Source organism: Pelobates fuscus, chromosome 12 (genome assembly GCF_036172605.1).
Source record: "Pelobates fuscus isolate aPelFus1 chromosome 12, aPelFus1.pri, whole genome shotgun sequence".
Lineage (NCBI taxonomy): Eukaryota > Metazoa > Chordata > Amphibia > Anura > Pelobatidae > Pelobates > Pelobates fuscus.
The window spans coordinates 74321423-74336251 of record NC_086328.1 but is presented as its reverse complement, the minus strand read 5'-3'; the positions used below and the strand labels follow the sequence as shown (position 1 = coordinate 74336251).

Genomic DNA, 14829 nt, shown 5'->3' with positions numbered 1-14829 from the left:
TTTTTTTTTTCATTCCAACGGTTTTTATTAGACAGGCATGGACATTTTACAAACATGTTTTTTGTTGTGGACATGAGAATGTCAAACGGGTAGGCATCAAATAAACACACATTGTTTGAAAGTAGTAAACAAGCAGAGTCAAGTTATGTCCGATAATAAGATGGCAGTTAACGCATTTTAGACACATTGAGTAGGTTGACAGTAACGCTGTCGAAGAAAAGGTCTCATAACTGTAATTATTAATACTGTAGCTTAATGTGAGCACAGTTTTATAAGTTTTACAATAGATTAACCTTCCAGATTGGACAAATAGCCAAACTAAACTAGTGTGACATTTATACGTAAAACAGTTGTACGTTAAACTAAGGAGAGCGGATATTAACGTGTGACATGTTCACTATTGTAGTATATAAGAACTTGGTAAGTGTTAGAGGACATGTAACAGGTTTGCAAAAACGGTGCATCGGTGCCTACGTAGAGGCATAAAGCATCAATCAATCAAACAAGAGGAGACTTATTATGTATTTCGTAGTGGTTGCGGCCTCACTAATGGAGATCATTGCTTAACATTTGTTAAAGAACAGTTTACCCACGCAGGGGTAGTGTGGTAGGGTTGATAGATGGTTTGAGATGCGTTTTTGGTACATCTGTAGTTTTGCAATCTGAGCCTACGCAGAGGCTTATAACGAATTATCCCTGTGAGTTTTGAGGTCGACATTTCGTATCATTTGGTATTGTATCTTTCTCAAGTATTTTGGGTGTGTGTGGGCTCATGGGGTGTCGTCGCTATGGTAATATTGTTTTATGGTATATTGCATAGTGATCGGTGCTGCGTGCGTTCCAGAGGGAGTCGAAGAACCGATGATAGAGTGCTATATTATGTACCTAGGTCGTGTTTCGTAAAGGTGTAAAGCGGTATGTCTCTAGTGGTTGCCTCGTGGGGGTGTCTGTGGTGTCTGTGGTCAGAACCCGTGTCGTGGGGTCCTTGTGTTGTTATTCGGGGCCGTCTCCGGATTGGGGTCCGTCGGGTTAACTGCGTGTCGTACTAGTTGGGTCGGGGTGGTTCCTTGGGTGTCCTCCCTCCATCTCTCTACTTGGGTGTGGTGCTGTCGCTTGTGTCTAATGGAGGGTAGGACAGTAGGGGGAGGTCTGGTGTGTCATGTGGTACCGCTTGGGTCAGTGGTGGCGTGTCTGTGTTTGTTCTGTCTTTGTGTTTCGTGGGAGGGTATGTCATGTTCCTGAGGGGGTAGGGCTTAGGGGTGGGTTCTCCTCGGGGCGCCCGAGCCCCCGCGTCCCGCCAGCGCCCAGGCCCCCCCTCTGCGCAGCCGGTGCTGTGTGGTCTCGTTGCAGGTCTTCGGGTATCGCCGCCTCGGTCCTCATGTGCCCTGTCTCCGGGTGTGTGTGTCCCGGGGTCCGTGGGCCCTCACCCTTCGTTGTTCATCCATCGTGGGCGTGGTCCCGGGTTTTGTCTAGTGGTGAGCCATTGTAGCCAGTGGAACCACGTCGTCAGGTATGTCTGGGGTCTTCCTTTCGCCGTCACGATCATTTCCTCTATGGTCCTTATGGCTTCTACCCTTGTTATCCAGTCCGTCAGGGTTGGTGTCGTGGTTTTCTTCCAGAATGTTGGGATCAGGCTGCGTGCTGCGTTTACCAGATATGGGGTGATCGTTTTTTTGTAGGCAGGGGGCTGTAGAGGTGTCAGATGTAGTAGGTAGTGTTCTGGTGTGAGATCTACGGCGTTGTCTGTGAGCGTCAGAACTACCTGATGGATATCATGCCAGAAAGGTTTGATCCGCGGGCATGTCCACCAGATGTGGTAGAGTGTGCCCAGTTCAGTTCCGCATCGCCAACATTCCGGTGCGCTCGTGTCATACATAGAGGCGAGTTTCTCCGGTGTTTTATACCAGTGCGATATCATTTTATATCCCGATTCTTGGAATCTAGTGCTTATGGAGGTTTTGTGTGTCATCGTGAATGCTGTGGTCCATTGGTCTTGGGTCAGCGGATGCCCAAGATCTCTTTCCCAGTATCTGGTAAAGTAGGGAGGTCGGGTGCCTCCCTGCGGTGTGGTCAGTAGCCGGTACAGGAGTGATATTGCATGCGGCGTGGGTGTGTCTTGCGTGCAGATGGTCTCAAACGTGGTCAGGGGTCTAGCTGCCGAGAGTAGGTTGGGGGTTCGCTTCAGTGCGCTCACCAGTTGGAGGTATCGGAATTTGGTCATATGATCAGGCGGGTTGGGTGTGGGCCTTTCCGTTAACGGAGGGATGGTTCCGTTCACTAGGACATGGTGTAGCCTGCACGGGGAGGGCAGGCCCAAGTTAGTCAAGGTCCGGGGGTTGTTGAGCATGTGGAATTGTGTTGTGCCCGAGAGGTGGTATAGGGGGGAGATAGCTGGTGCGAGGTCCGAGTTCCCTGCTATCCTTCTCCACACCTTCAGTGTGGCCGCTATTGTGGGGTGTCTGATGTTGTACCTGCTCGTCTGGCCTGGGGGTTGCCATGGGAGCGAGCTCAGCGGGTCCGTTGAGAAGCTAGCTTCCATGGCTATCCAGAGTTTGTCTCTAGTCCCCTGGGTCCATTCAACTATACGCTGTAGGTGGGTCGTCTGGTGGTACTTGGCCAGGTCCGGGAGTCCCAGTCCGCCCTGCGGTTTGGCTTTTGTAAGAATGTCGTATTTTATCCTGGCCGGTCGATTCCTCCATACGTATTTCGTGAAGGCTGTGCGAACTTGGGTCAGGAAAGATTGCGGGATATGTATCGGGAGCGTTTGGAGCACATATAGGAAGCGTGGAAGGACGTTCATTTTAAGAACGTTTACTCTGCCAAGCCAGGTGATGTGTGGTACGTCCCATTCTGCTAGGTCTTTGAGTACGCGTTCCAGGAGGGGAGGGTAGTTGTGTCTGAACAGGTGGGTTGGGTCCGCCGTGAGCCATACGCCTAAGTATTTGAGTTCGTCCTTACGCCAATGGAGCTGGAATCGTGTTTTGAGGGTCGTGATCAGGGTGCGGTCGCATCCCAGGTGTAGGATCTCGGACTTGGAGTAGTTGATGCGGAGGTTGGATAATGAGCCGTACGTTTCGAATTCTAGCATGATAGCTGGGAGTGCCATGTGCGGTTCTCGGATCGTGAACAGCAGATCATCGGCGTAGGCTGAAATTTTGCTTTCCCCCCATTTGCCTTTTATGCCCCCGATATCTGGGTTGGTGCGGATCGCGTTGAGGAAGGGTTCTAGGCTTAACACGAACAGGAGGGGCGAGAGGGGGCAGCCCTGCCGGGTGCCATTGTGTATTTGAAATGGTGTAGATAATGTGCTGTTCACGTAGACTTGTGCAGTCGGTCCATTGTATAGGGCTTCAATCCATCTCCTCATGTTCGGTCCCAATCCTAGGTGTCGTAGTGTTGCGAAGAGGAAGGTCCAATCTACCCTGTCAAACGCCTTCTCCGCGTCCGTGGAGATCAGTAGTGCGGGCGTCTGTTCGCTCTTGGCCGCCTGTATCAGGTTAATTACTTTGGTGGTATTATCTCTGGCTTCTCTGTTGCTGATAAACCCTACCTGATCTGGGTGGATTAGTTGTGGTAGGGTCGGTTGGAGTCGGAGTGCCAGAACCTTTGCGAATAATTTCAGGTCGGCGTTCAACAGGGAGATTGGCCTATAGCTCGGGCAAGTCGTGGGGTCCTTGCCTTCTTTGGGCAGTACCACGATGTGCGCTCTCAGGGTGTGGTGGTCGAGGGACCCCCCTTGTCTGAGTGCATTGAGCATGTTGAGTAGGTGCGGGATCAAGGAGTCGTGGTATGTTCTGTAGTATTTGATTGTGAAGCCGTCTGGGCCTGGGCTTTTCCCATTCTTGGCCATTTTTAGGGCCCGTGATATTTCTTCCGCTGTGATCGGCTCCTCCATGGCGTCGGCCGTGTCTGTGTCCAGTGTGCTGGTAAGGTATTTGGTAAGGTACTCATTTCGTATGTGGGTTTTGGAGGCGTCAGACCCCTCCCCGGTGCCTTCCTGATTGCGGAGATTGTAAAGCGCTTCGTAGTAGGTGCGGAATCCTTCCGCTATTGTTTTCGGTGTGTTATGTGTAGTGCCATTATGTGTGATCTCAGATATGAAGCTTTTTTGTCTGGTTTTCCTCAGTGCTCTCGCTAGCAGTTTTTCCGCTTTTGTTACCATATTCGTAAAAAGTCTTCTGCGTTTGCCTGAATTGAAATGCGATCTTCTGGGACAGGTGGGAGTTGAGCTTTGCCCTGGCATTGACTAGTTGTGTGTATATGTCGTCTGCCATGGTGGACTTATGTTGTTTCTCCAGTTCTGCTACCGCTCGTGCAAGTTCGGCAGTTTCTTGGGTGCGTAGTCGCTTGCGCTGCGCGCCATGTCTGATCAGGACGCCCCTGATCACGCATTTGTGTGCTTCCCATATCTTTTCCGGGGGGGAATCCTGCTCGCTGTTTGTTTGGAAGAATTGTTCTAGGTGTGTTTTCACGTCTTGGCGAATTAGGGGGTCATCTAGCAGCGATTCGTTAAGTCTCCAGTTCCAGTGTTTCTGGAATGGGGTTGGTGAGGTGAGTGTGATGATGACCGGGGCATGGTCCGACCAGGTCATGGGGGTTATCGTTGCTGTAAGGAGGTCGTCCAGATGGCGGTGTTGGAGGAACAGGTAGTCAATTCGCGAATAGGAATTGTGGGGGGGGGGAGAAGAAGGTGTAGTCCTTCTCTAGGTGGTGTAGGATCCGCCAGCAATCTGACAGCTGGTGTTCGTGGAGGTTGGCTTTCATGCCTCTGAGGACATGGCCCGGGAGGATTGTGTGGCCTGTGGAGGTGTCCAGTTTAGGTTCTAGCGGCGCATTGAAGTCTCCTCCAAGGATTAGTTTGCCCTCACTGAAGGAGTCTAGTAGTGCGAGGGTTTTCGCCAGGAAGGGTTTTTGTCCCTTGTTTGGGAGGTATAGGTTGGCGAACGTGAATCGCGTGGTGTGTATAGTACCCTTCAGGAAGAGGAATCTGCCTCCTGGGTCCGCAAGCTCCTCTTCTTTGCGGAACGGTGTGTCTGCCGCAAAGAGTATTGTGACCCCCTTGGTCTTGGAGTCCGGGTTGGTGGCATGGAAGCTCAGCGGGTAGTGTTTATTTGTGAATTTGGGATGTTTTGTCGTCTGAAAGTGCGTTTCCTGGAAGAACGCGGTGGAGATGTGCAGGGATTTCAGTTCTCTCAGGGCTCTTGCTCGTTTCTGTGGGGAGTTGAGCCCCTTGGCGTTGATCGTGTAGATTCTGAGGCCCGGTTGTAGTGTCCTTTGATGCCTGCAGGAAGGGTGTATCTGAGGGGGGGTCATGTCTGCGCAAACGGGCGCGCGGGCCGGCCCAACGCCCCGCGGTCTTGGAAGGGGGGGAGGGTGGGAGTGTGTGTGCTGAGTGGGGTCTCCCGCGCACGCCCGGCGGGTCCCCTCTAGTGGCCCCCGCCGGGGGCACGCGGGGGAGCGTAGTGTTGGTGCGGGGGTGCGGCGTGCGTTTAGTGCGTGTGCTGTGTAGCGTAAGGGTGTTAATGTCAGCTGTCTGGTGTGGTTTGTTTCTCCCTTGGTCGGGAGAGGGGTTAGGGATGGTGGTTGGGGTGTCCAGTACACGTGGGTTGGTTGGAGTTTCGTGTGGGTTACCTAGGTGTTTCCTTTTATCTGTGTCGCTCTGTGGCTATGGATGCTGTGGCTGAGTTGGTTGAGGTCGTGTGGGGGGGTGCGCGATGTGCGCGTGGGAGGTGTAGGGTGGATTTGGGCTGGTCTGGAAGTGTCTCCTGTTGCCTGTATTCCCCCTTTGTGTCAGTAGAGGGGTCGGTAGAGACGGTAAAAAGGGGTGGTCTGCCTCTAGGGCGGGTCTCACGTAGGGATTGCGAGTCCGGTGAGCTCGTCCTGTGGGAGGGCAGTAACCCGTGGGGGTGTGGGTGGTGAGTCTCTGCTCTCTGGCAAAGTCCGTGGGTGGTTGATTCGAACAAGTGTTGGAGGTGTCCGAGCCCTGCCGTCAGGGTGAGTGCAAGTAATACAGAGGCCTTAAATAGCCAGTAAGAGTACAATTTATGTAACAACGGTCGCATGCAGCCTTAACAATGGATAGTGAAACCCCTTTATCCAGGCAGTGTCGGTATAGACATTTAGCGAGAAAGGTCCATGTTGACCTTAACATTTGGCAGTTAGTAGCCATTTATCCAGGCGTCGTGGGTTGGACGTTTAGTTGTGCAAATCCTTTTCAGCCTGAGTCTGTAGTAGTCGGTTGCCATGAGTCTAGGCTTTGTCAGTCTAATTGATGAGCGGTAGATGTCCGCGGAAACTTAGCACTTAGCAATTAGTGACCAGTTTTCTAGGCCTCAGCACTGAGGGCGTTTGGTCTAGCAGGCCTGTGTCTGCTGTATCGTTTGGCAATCAGCTATTGTTTGTCTAGGCTTCGTCGGTAGAAGCCGTTAGCACTAGTGATCCATGGCAACCGTTACATATAGTGGCTAATAACCTCTTAGCTAGACATATTATAGTAAACTTTCGGTTCTGCAAACCGTGGCATCTTGAGCTATATACAATCAGTTACCTATTATCTAGGCATTGTCAGTTTAAACAGTTGGAGGTAATGATCCGTATTAACTTTAACATTTCTTAACCATTAACCCTGTATCTAGGTCTCGACCTTACAAGCTGTTCGTGGCTGAGACCCGTGGCGGTGGGCACCAGTCTTGGCCCCGTTGTCGTACATCCTCTTCCCGTAGCGAGGTCTCGTTGGGCTGGGATCAGTAGTGGGTCGGGGTTGTGGGGAAGGGTCGGGGGGAGAGGTTATGGGGGCAGGTGGGTTGGACGTTTAGTTGTGCAAACCCTTTTCAGCCTGAGTCTGTAGTAGTCGGTTGCCATGAGTCTAGGCTTTGTCAGTCTAATTGGTGAGCGGTAGATGTCTGCGGAAACTTAGCAATTAGCAATTAGTGACCAGTTATCTAGGCCTCAGCACTGAGGGCGATTGGTCGAGCAGGCCTGTGTCTGCTGTATCGTTTGGCAATCGGCTATCGTTTGTCTAGGCTTCGTCGGTAAAAGCCGTTAGCACTAGTGATCCATGGCAACCGTTACATATAATGGCTACTAACCTCTTAGCTAGGCATATTATGGTAAACTTTCGGTTCTGCAAACCGTGACATCTTGAACTATGTACAATCAGTTACCTATTATCTAGGCATTGTCAGTTTAAGCAGTTGGAGGTAATGGTCCGTATTAACTTTAACCTTTCTTAACCATTAACCCTGTATCTAGGTCTCGACCTTACAGGCTGTTCGTGGCAGAGACCTTTGGCGGTGGGCACCGGTCGTGGCCCCGTTGTCGTACGTCCCCTTCCCGTAGCGAGGTCTCGTTGGGCTGGGATCAGTAGTGGGTCGGGGTTGTGGGGAAGGGTCGGGGGGAGAGGCTATGGAGGCAAGTGGGTTCGGGCTCCTGGTGTCCCCCTCTGAGGACTGCCGGCAGCTCGGGGGGTGAGCCCGTGGGTACGGGGTCAGGGTTAGGTCAGGGAGATCCGTCCGTTGGCTTTGAGTGCTTTTATGTCCAGTCCGTTGAGTGTCGTGGGGACCCCTGCGGGGGGGAGTTTGTCTGTCGGTAGTCTAGGTGTCAGAGGGTCGGAGTCGTCCTAGAGTCGTGGGGATGTTGTCATGGTCTTTGTGAACTCCGTCTGGCGGTGTGGTGTGAGTGCCTGTCAGTGGTCCCGGTGTGCGGGTCTCCGTGATTGGTGGGGCTGCAGTCAGCCTTCCCTGTCCGGCATTACGTTCCTCAGCCCCCCCCCCCCACCCCCCCAGTGCAGGGAGAATAGTCTACAGAGCATTGCAGTGATACGATACCACGTCCATGTGGGTCTGCGTTGCTTTGCGGCAGTTCTACAAGTCCCATGAAGAGCCCCTTCAGCTCCGGCTTCTGGCTGGTAGGGGGAAGGAGAGAGAGAAAAAAAAAAAAACCCCAGAGCGGGGTAAGGACCCCATAGTCCCAATTGCTAGACATCCAGAGTCTCTGCTTAGTGTAAGGAGGCCGTAGTATAAGCACAGGTGGCCTTCTCGCTGTCGGGGCTGCCATGTGAACAGAGGAAGGGGAAGGTTAGGAGATGGTCCGTGGTAGGTTCGGCGTAGCCTTGTCCTGTTCCGTGTAGGTCGTGGCTGTCCTTGTATGTCCATGTCCAAGGGGTAAGGTGCGTTGTATGGTTCGCGGAGCAGTTCTTGTGTTTCTCAACTGGTGCACCCGCCACTGGGGCTCCGTGTATTACTCTTCATGGGCGCCCTGGTGGGGTGGTATTGTATCCCCGACCGGCCCTTCCGCTTCCAACGTGCGGGCCACCGGTCTGCCCAGGTAGCTTTCATTGAGGGGGCAGTCAGTCCAGTCCCATACCGTGGTGGCCGGCAGTCCCAAGGTGTCCAGGAAAATGGGAACGTCCGCTGGGAGCCGGATTGTGGCTTCCGTGTTGTCCTTGCGTGCCGTGAGCGCAAACGGGAAGTGCCATCGGTATCTTATCTGGTGGTCCTGGAGCAGCGTGGTGATCGGGCGGAGGGCTCTGCGGGTTTGTAGGGTGAGGTGGGAGAGGTCGTTGTACAGCTCCACCGTTTGGCCCTTGTACCACCAAGACCTTTCCGCCCTTGCTTCCTTCATGATATCTTCCTTTAGCTGAGTGTCTTGTATGTAGCAAATTACATCTCGCGGCGGGGCAGATGGAGGTGGCTTTGGGCGGAGGGCACGGTGCGCCCTATCAATGTATAGACGTGCTTCTGGGGGTCTGTGCAGTATGAGGTTAAACAGTGGGATCAATGTCTCCCTTAGGTGTTCTGGGCCTATGGGTTTGCGGAGCCCTCTGATTCTAATATTGTTCCTACGGCTCCTATTATCTAGATCTTCTACATGGAGCCGCAGGTCAGTGAGCTGCCTGTCATAAGTGGGGTTGGGGTGGTGTACCTGCACTGTGGGGCCAGCATTTTCCAGTGCTGTCACTCTTCCCTCCAAATCTTGCAGAGAGGTGTCAGGGAAGCAATTTCTGTTCTCAGGGATGCTTTAACCTCCTGCACTGCGGATTGGAGGTCCTCTTTTTTTGGCAGGGAGGAGAATAGGGCATACCAGTCTGGCGTGGGAGTCCCCTGATCTCGGGAGCCGGCGGCAGTGAGCAGGCTGTCTTCAGAGACAGTGGAGCCCGGTGAGGAGGGCGCCATGTTGGATGCCTCGTGGTGTGAGGCGAGGATCCCCGGCGTGTGCAGGTAATTGCGGATGGAGGAGGACGGACCCTCACCTTGCGTCCTCGGTGTGGTGGGGGTCATGGTGCCTCGTTTTGTGCGGCCCATTAGGTCTCTGTTTGTGCTGATGTGAGCGGCTGGTATCGGCAGGGCTCAGAGCGCGGGGATTATGCCGCCATTCTTGTTCGGCGCCAAGCCACGCCCCTAAGTTTAACTTTTGACACTTAAATTGTTTCCTTGTTTTTTTAGATGTTAAAATGGGAAATGAAGACAAATTTGCAAATTTGGCTGACTGTTGCTCATGCTTTTATAAAAGAACATTATGATTTAGGGACTTCTAAAATGTTTGACATGAACTATTTTTCACGCAGACCAATTGACATATTAGCTTCTTAAGATTAATGCTATCTAAAGGAAAGGTTCCACCGAGATTTGAACTCGGATCGCTGGATTCAAAGTCCAGAGTGCTAACCATTACACCATGGAACCACTGGTGGTGACTTGGTTTTTTTCATTGGCTCCGAACACTGGTGTGAAGAGTGCGAGTGATAACTATGACATCACAAATACCCTCCTCCAACATAAATAGAAAAAAAGGGTGGCATTATAGTTTTATAGATGCTGATGATCATCTTTAGCTTTGCTCTGCATTTTACCAACAGAAAAAAGTCAAAAGTAACTTGAATTTTAACTTTGTTTTGTTCACTGGCCAAGAACTCAAAATGACTTCCAGTTTTTTACACCTTTTAACACCACATTCTTTTATACATACTATTATCATGCTTTCCAACTCTCTCACATCTTGATATGTCTTATTCCTCTAATCACAATAGGTGAATAATGTCTACGTGAATTCACGTGATCACAATTTTCATGTTTTCTCAACCAACAGGTGCTCTTCGTTCATCCGGTCCAAGTGAGGCGGGTAACGACAATCTCAAAGCAAACCCTACACCAAAAGCATCAAACAATTTTATCTTTGAAGTCTGTGACAAGCATTTTAAAAGCCTTGGACATTTGAGCCCATATAGCAGAAATGCCTCTTGTAAAAGATAACCTAGCATTTGGAGGAATCAGGCTCAAGACTCATATCTTACCACTAAACTAGCTTTTACATTCTCTTTAAACAAATCAGACGTTTATTTGACACTTTTGATTCTATATCCAAGGAAAGTAAAACTTAAGGAATCTGCTATTGGTTTGCAATATACAGAACTACAGAAGAAGACATGCTTGGGGTATTGTTCATTCGGCTTTTTAAATTGCGAGCAATCTTATGAAAAAATATATCAATCAATGTTTCTATATCATAGGATGAAGAATTACAGTTTCCCTAAAGAAGCAAGTGATTATATTTCTGAATGTATTAAGTTTAACTTTTGACACTTAAATTGTTTCCTTGTTTTTTTAGATGTAAAAATGGGAAATGAAGACAAATTTGCAAATTTGGCTGACTGTTGCTCATGCTTTTATGGAAGAACATTATGATTTAGGGACTTCTAAAATGTTTGACATTAACTATTTTTCACGCAGACCAATTGACATATTAGCTTCTTAAGAATAATGCTATCTAAAGGAAAGGTTCCACCGAGATTTGAACTCGGATCGCTGGATTCAAAGTCCAGAGTGCTAACCATTACACCATGGAACCACTGGTGGTGACTTGGTTTTTTTCATTGGCTCCAAACACTGGTGTGAAGAGAGCGAGTGATAACTATGACATCACAAATACCCTCCTCCAACATAAATAGAAAAAAAGGGTGGTATTATAGTTTTATAGATGCTGATGATCATCTTTAGCTTTGCTCTGCATTTTACCAACAGAAAAAAGTCAAAAGTAACTTGAATTTTAACTTTGTTTTGTTCACTGGCCAAGAACTCAAAATGACTTCCAGTTTTTTACACCTTTTAACACCACATTCTTTTATAAATACTATTATCATGCTTTCCAACTCTCTCACATCTTGATATGTCTTATTCCTCTAATCACAATAGGTGAATAATGTCTACGTGAATTCACGTGATCACAATTTTTATGTTTTCTCAACCAACGGGTGCTCTTCGTTCATCCGGTCCAAGTGAGGCGGGTAACGACAATCTCAAAGCAAACCCTACACCAAAAGCATCAAACAATTTTATCTTTGAAGTCTGTGACAAGCATTTTAAAAGCCTTGGACATTTGAGCCCATATAGCAGAAATGCCTCTTGTAAAAGATAACCTAGCATTTGGAGGAATCAGGCTCAAGACTCATATCTTACCACTAAACTAGCTTTTACATTCTCTTTAAACAAATCAGACGTTTATTTGACACTTTTGATTCTATATCCAAGGAAAGTAAAACTTAAGGAATCTGCTATTGGTTTGCAATATACAGAACTACAGAAGAAGACATGCTTGGGGTATTGTTCATTCGGCTTTTTAAATTGCGAGCAATCTTATGAAAAAATATATCAATCAATGTTTCTATATCATAGGATGAAGAATTACAGTTTCCCTAAAGGAGCAAGTGATTATATTTCTGAATGTATTAAGTTTAACTTTTGACACTTAAATTGTTTCCTTGTTTTTTTAGATGTAAAAATGGGAAATGAAGACAAATTTGCAAATTTGGCTGACTGTTGCTCATGCTTTTATGGAAGAACATTATGATTTAGGGACTTCTAAAATGTTTGACATGAACTATTTTTCACGCAGACCAATTGACATATTAGCTTCTTAAGAATAATGCTATCTAAAGGAAAGGTTCCACCGAGATTTGAACTCGGATCGCTGGATTCAAAGTCCAGAGTGCTAACCATTACACCATGGAACCACTGGTGGTGACTGGATTTTTTTCATTGGCTCCGAACACTGGTGTGAAGAGTGCGAGTGATAACTATGACATCACAAATACCCTCCTCCAACATAAATAGAAAAAAGGGTGGCATTATAGTTTTATAGATGCTGATGATCATCTTTAGCTTTGCTCTGCATTTTACCAACAGAAAAAAGTCAAAAGTAACTTGAATTTTAACTTTGTTTTGTTCACTGGCCAAGAACTCAAAATGACTTCCAGTTTTTTACACCTTTTAACACCACATTCTTTTATACATACTATTATCATGCTTTCCAACTCTCTCACATCTTGATATGTCTTATTCCTCTAATCACAATAGGTGAATAATGTCTACGTGAATTTACGTGATCACAATTTTCATGTTTTCTTAACCAACGGGTGCTCTTCGTTCATCCGGTCCAAGTGAGGCGGGTAACGACAATCTCAAAGCAAACCCTACACCAAAAGCATCAAACTATTTTATCTTTGAAGTCTGTGACAAGCATTTTAAAAGCCTTGGACATTTGAGCCCATATAGCAGAAATGCCTCTTGTAAAAGATAACCTAGCATTTGGAGGAATCAGGCTCAAGACTCATATCTTACCACTAAACTAGCTTTTACATTCTCTTTAAACAAATCAGACGTTTATTTGACACTTTTGATTCTATATCCAAGGAAAGTAAAACTTAAGGAATCTGCTATTGGTTTGCAATGTACAGAACTACAGAAGAAGACATGCTTGGGGTATTGTTCATTCGGCTTTTTAAATTGCGAGCAATCTTATGAAAAAATATATCAATCAATGTTTCTATATCATAGGATGAAGAATTACAGTTTCCCTAAAGAAGCAAGTGATTATATTTCTGAATGTATTAAGTTTAACTTTTGACACTTAAATTGTTTCCTTGTTTTTTTAGATGTAAAAATGGGAAATGAAGACAAATTTGCAAATTTGGCTGACTGTTGCTCATGCTTTTATGGAAGAACATTATGATTTAGGGACTTCTAAAATGTTTGACATGAACTATTTTTCACGCAGACCAATTGACATATTAGCTTCTTAAGATTAATGCTATCTATAGGAAAGGTTCCACCGAGATTTGAACTCGGATCGCTGGATTCAGAGTTCAGAGTGCTAACCATTACACCATGGAACCACTGGTGGTGGCTTGGTTTTTTTCATTGGCTCCGAACACTGGTGTGAAGAGTGCGAGTGATAACTATGACATCACAAATACCCTCCTCCAACATAAATAGAAAAAAGGGTGGCATTATAGTTTTATAGATGCTGATGATCATCTTTAGCTTTGCTCTGCATTTTACCAACAGAAAAAAGTCAAAAGTAACTTGAATTTTAACTTTGTTTTGTTCACTGGCCAAGAACTCAAAATGACTTCCAGTTTTTTACACCTTTTAACACCACATTCTTTTATACATACTATTATCATGCTTTCCAACTCTCTCACATCTTGATATGTCTTATTCCTCTAATCACAATAGGTGAATAATGTCTACGTGAATTTACGTGATCACAATTTTCATGTTTTCTCAACCAACGGGTGCTCTTCGTTCATCCGGTCCAAGTGAGGCGGGTAACGACAATCTCAAAGCAAACCCTACACCAAAAGCATCAAACTATTTTATCTTTGAAGTCTGTGACAAGCATTTTAAAAGCCTTGGACATTTGAGCCCATATAGCAGAAATGCCTCTTGTAAAAGATAACCTAGCATTTGGAGGAATCAGGCTCAAGACTCATATCTTACCACTAAACTAGCTTTTACATTCTCTTTAAACAAATCAGACGTTTATTTGACACTTTTGATTCTATATCCAAGGAAAGTAAAACTTAAGGAATCTGCTATTGGTTTGCAATGTACAGAACTACAGAAGAAGACATGCTTGGGGTATTGTTCATTCAGCTTTTTAAATTGCGAGCAATCTTATGAAAAAATATATTAATCAATGTTTCTATATCATAGGATGAAGAATTACAGTTTCCCTAAAGAAGCAAGTGATTATATTTCTGAATGTATTAAGTTTAACTTTTGACACTTAAATTGTTTCCTTGTTTTTTTAGATGTAAAAATGGGAAATGAAGACAAATTTGCAAATTTGGCTGACTGTTGCTCATGTTTTTATGGAAGAACATTATGATTTAGGGACTTCTAAAATGTTTGACATGAACTATTTTTCACGCAGACCAATTGACATATTAGCTTCTTAAGATTAATGCTATCTATAGGAAAGGTTCCACCGAGATTTGAACTCGGATCGCTGGATTCAAAGTCCAGAGTGCTAACCATTACACCATGGAACCACTGGTGGTGACTTGGTTTTTTTCATTGGCTCCGAACACTGGTGTGAAGAGTGCGAGTGATAACTATGACATCACAAATACCCTCCTCCAACATAAATAGAAAAAAGGGTGGCATTATAGTTTTATAGATGCTGATGATCATCTTTAGCTTTGCTCTGCATTTTACCAACAGAAAAAAGTCAAAAGTAACTTGAATTTTAACTTTGTTTTGTTCACTGGCCAAGAACTCAAAATGACTTCCAGTTTTTTACACCTTTTAACACCACATTCTTTTATACATACTATTATCATGCTTTCCAACTCTCTCACATCTTGATATGTCTTATTCCTCTAATCACAATAGGTGAATAATGTCTACGTGAATTTACGTGATCACAATTTTCATGTTTTCTTAACCAACGGGTGCTCTTCGTTCATCCGGTCCAAGTGAGGCGGGTAACGACAATCTCAAAGCAAACCCTACACCAAAAGCATCAAACTATTTTATCTTTGAAGTCTGT

At 46.5% G+C, this 14829-nt stretch overlaps 5 non-coding genes across 5 annotated transcripts; all 5 read right to left on the bottom strand.

Moving 5' to 3' along the window:
* Positions 1–9611: 9611 nt before the first annotated feature.
* TRNAQ-UUG (transfer RNA glutamine (anticodon UUG)) lies at positions 9612–9683 on the bottom strand. The gene has a single exon. It is a non-coding gene; the product is annotated as a tRNA-Gln (tRNA).
* A 1090-nt stretch (positions 9684–10773) lies between these two features.
* On the bottom strand, positions 10774–10845 carry TRNAQ-UUG (transfer RNA glutamine (anticodon UUG)). The gene has a single exon. It is a non-coding gene; the product is annotated as a tRNA-Gln (tRNA).
* Positions 10846–11935: 1090 nt separating this feature from the next.
* Positions 11936–12007, bottom strand: TRNAQ-UUG (transfer RNA glutamine (anticodon UUG)). Its single transcript has one exon. It is a non-coding gene; the product is annotated as a tRNA-Gln (tRNA).
* Positions 12008–13096: 1089 nt separating this feature from the next.
* On the bottom strand, positions 13097–13168 carry TRNAQ-CUG (transfer RNA glutamine (anticodon CUG)). Its single transcript has one exon. It is a non-coding gene; the product is annotated as a tRNA-Gln (tRNA).
* Positions 13169–14257: 1089 nt separating this feature from the next.
* TRNAQ-UUG (transfer RNA glutamine (anticodon UUG)) lies at positions 14258–14329 on the bottom strand. Its single transcript has one exon. It is a non-coding gene; the product is annotated as a tRNA-Gln (tRNA).
* Between the last annotated feature and the right edge of the window lie 500 nt (positions 14330–14829).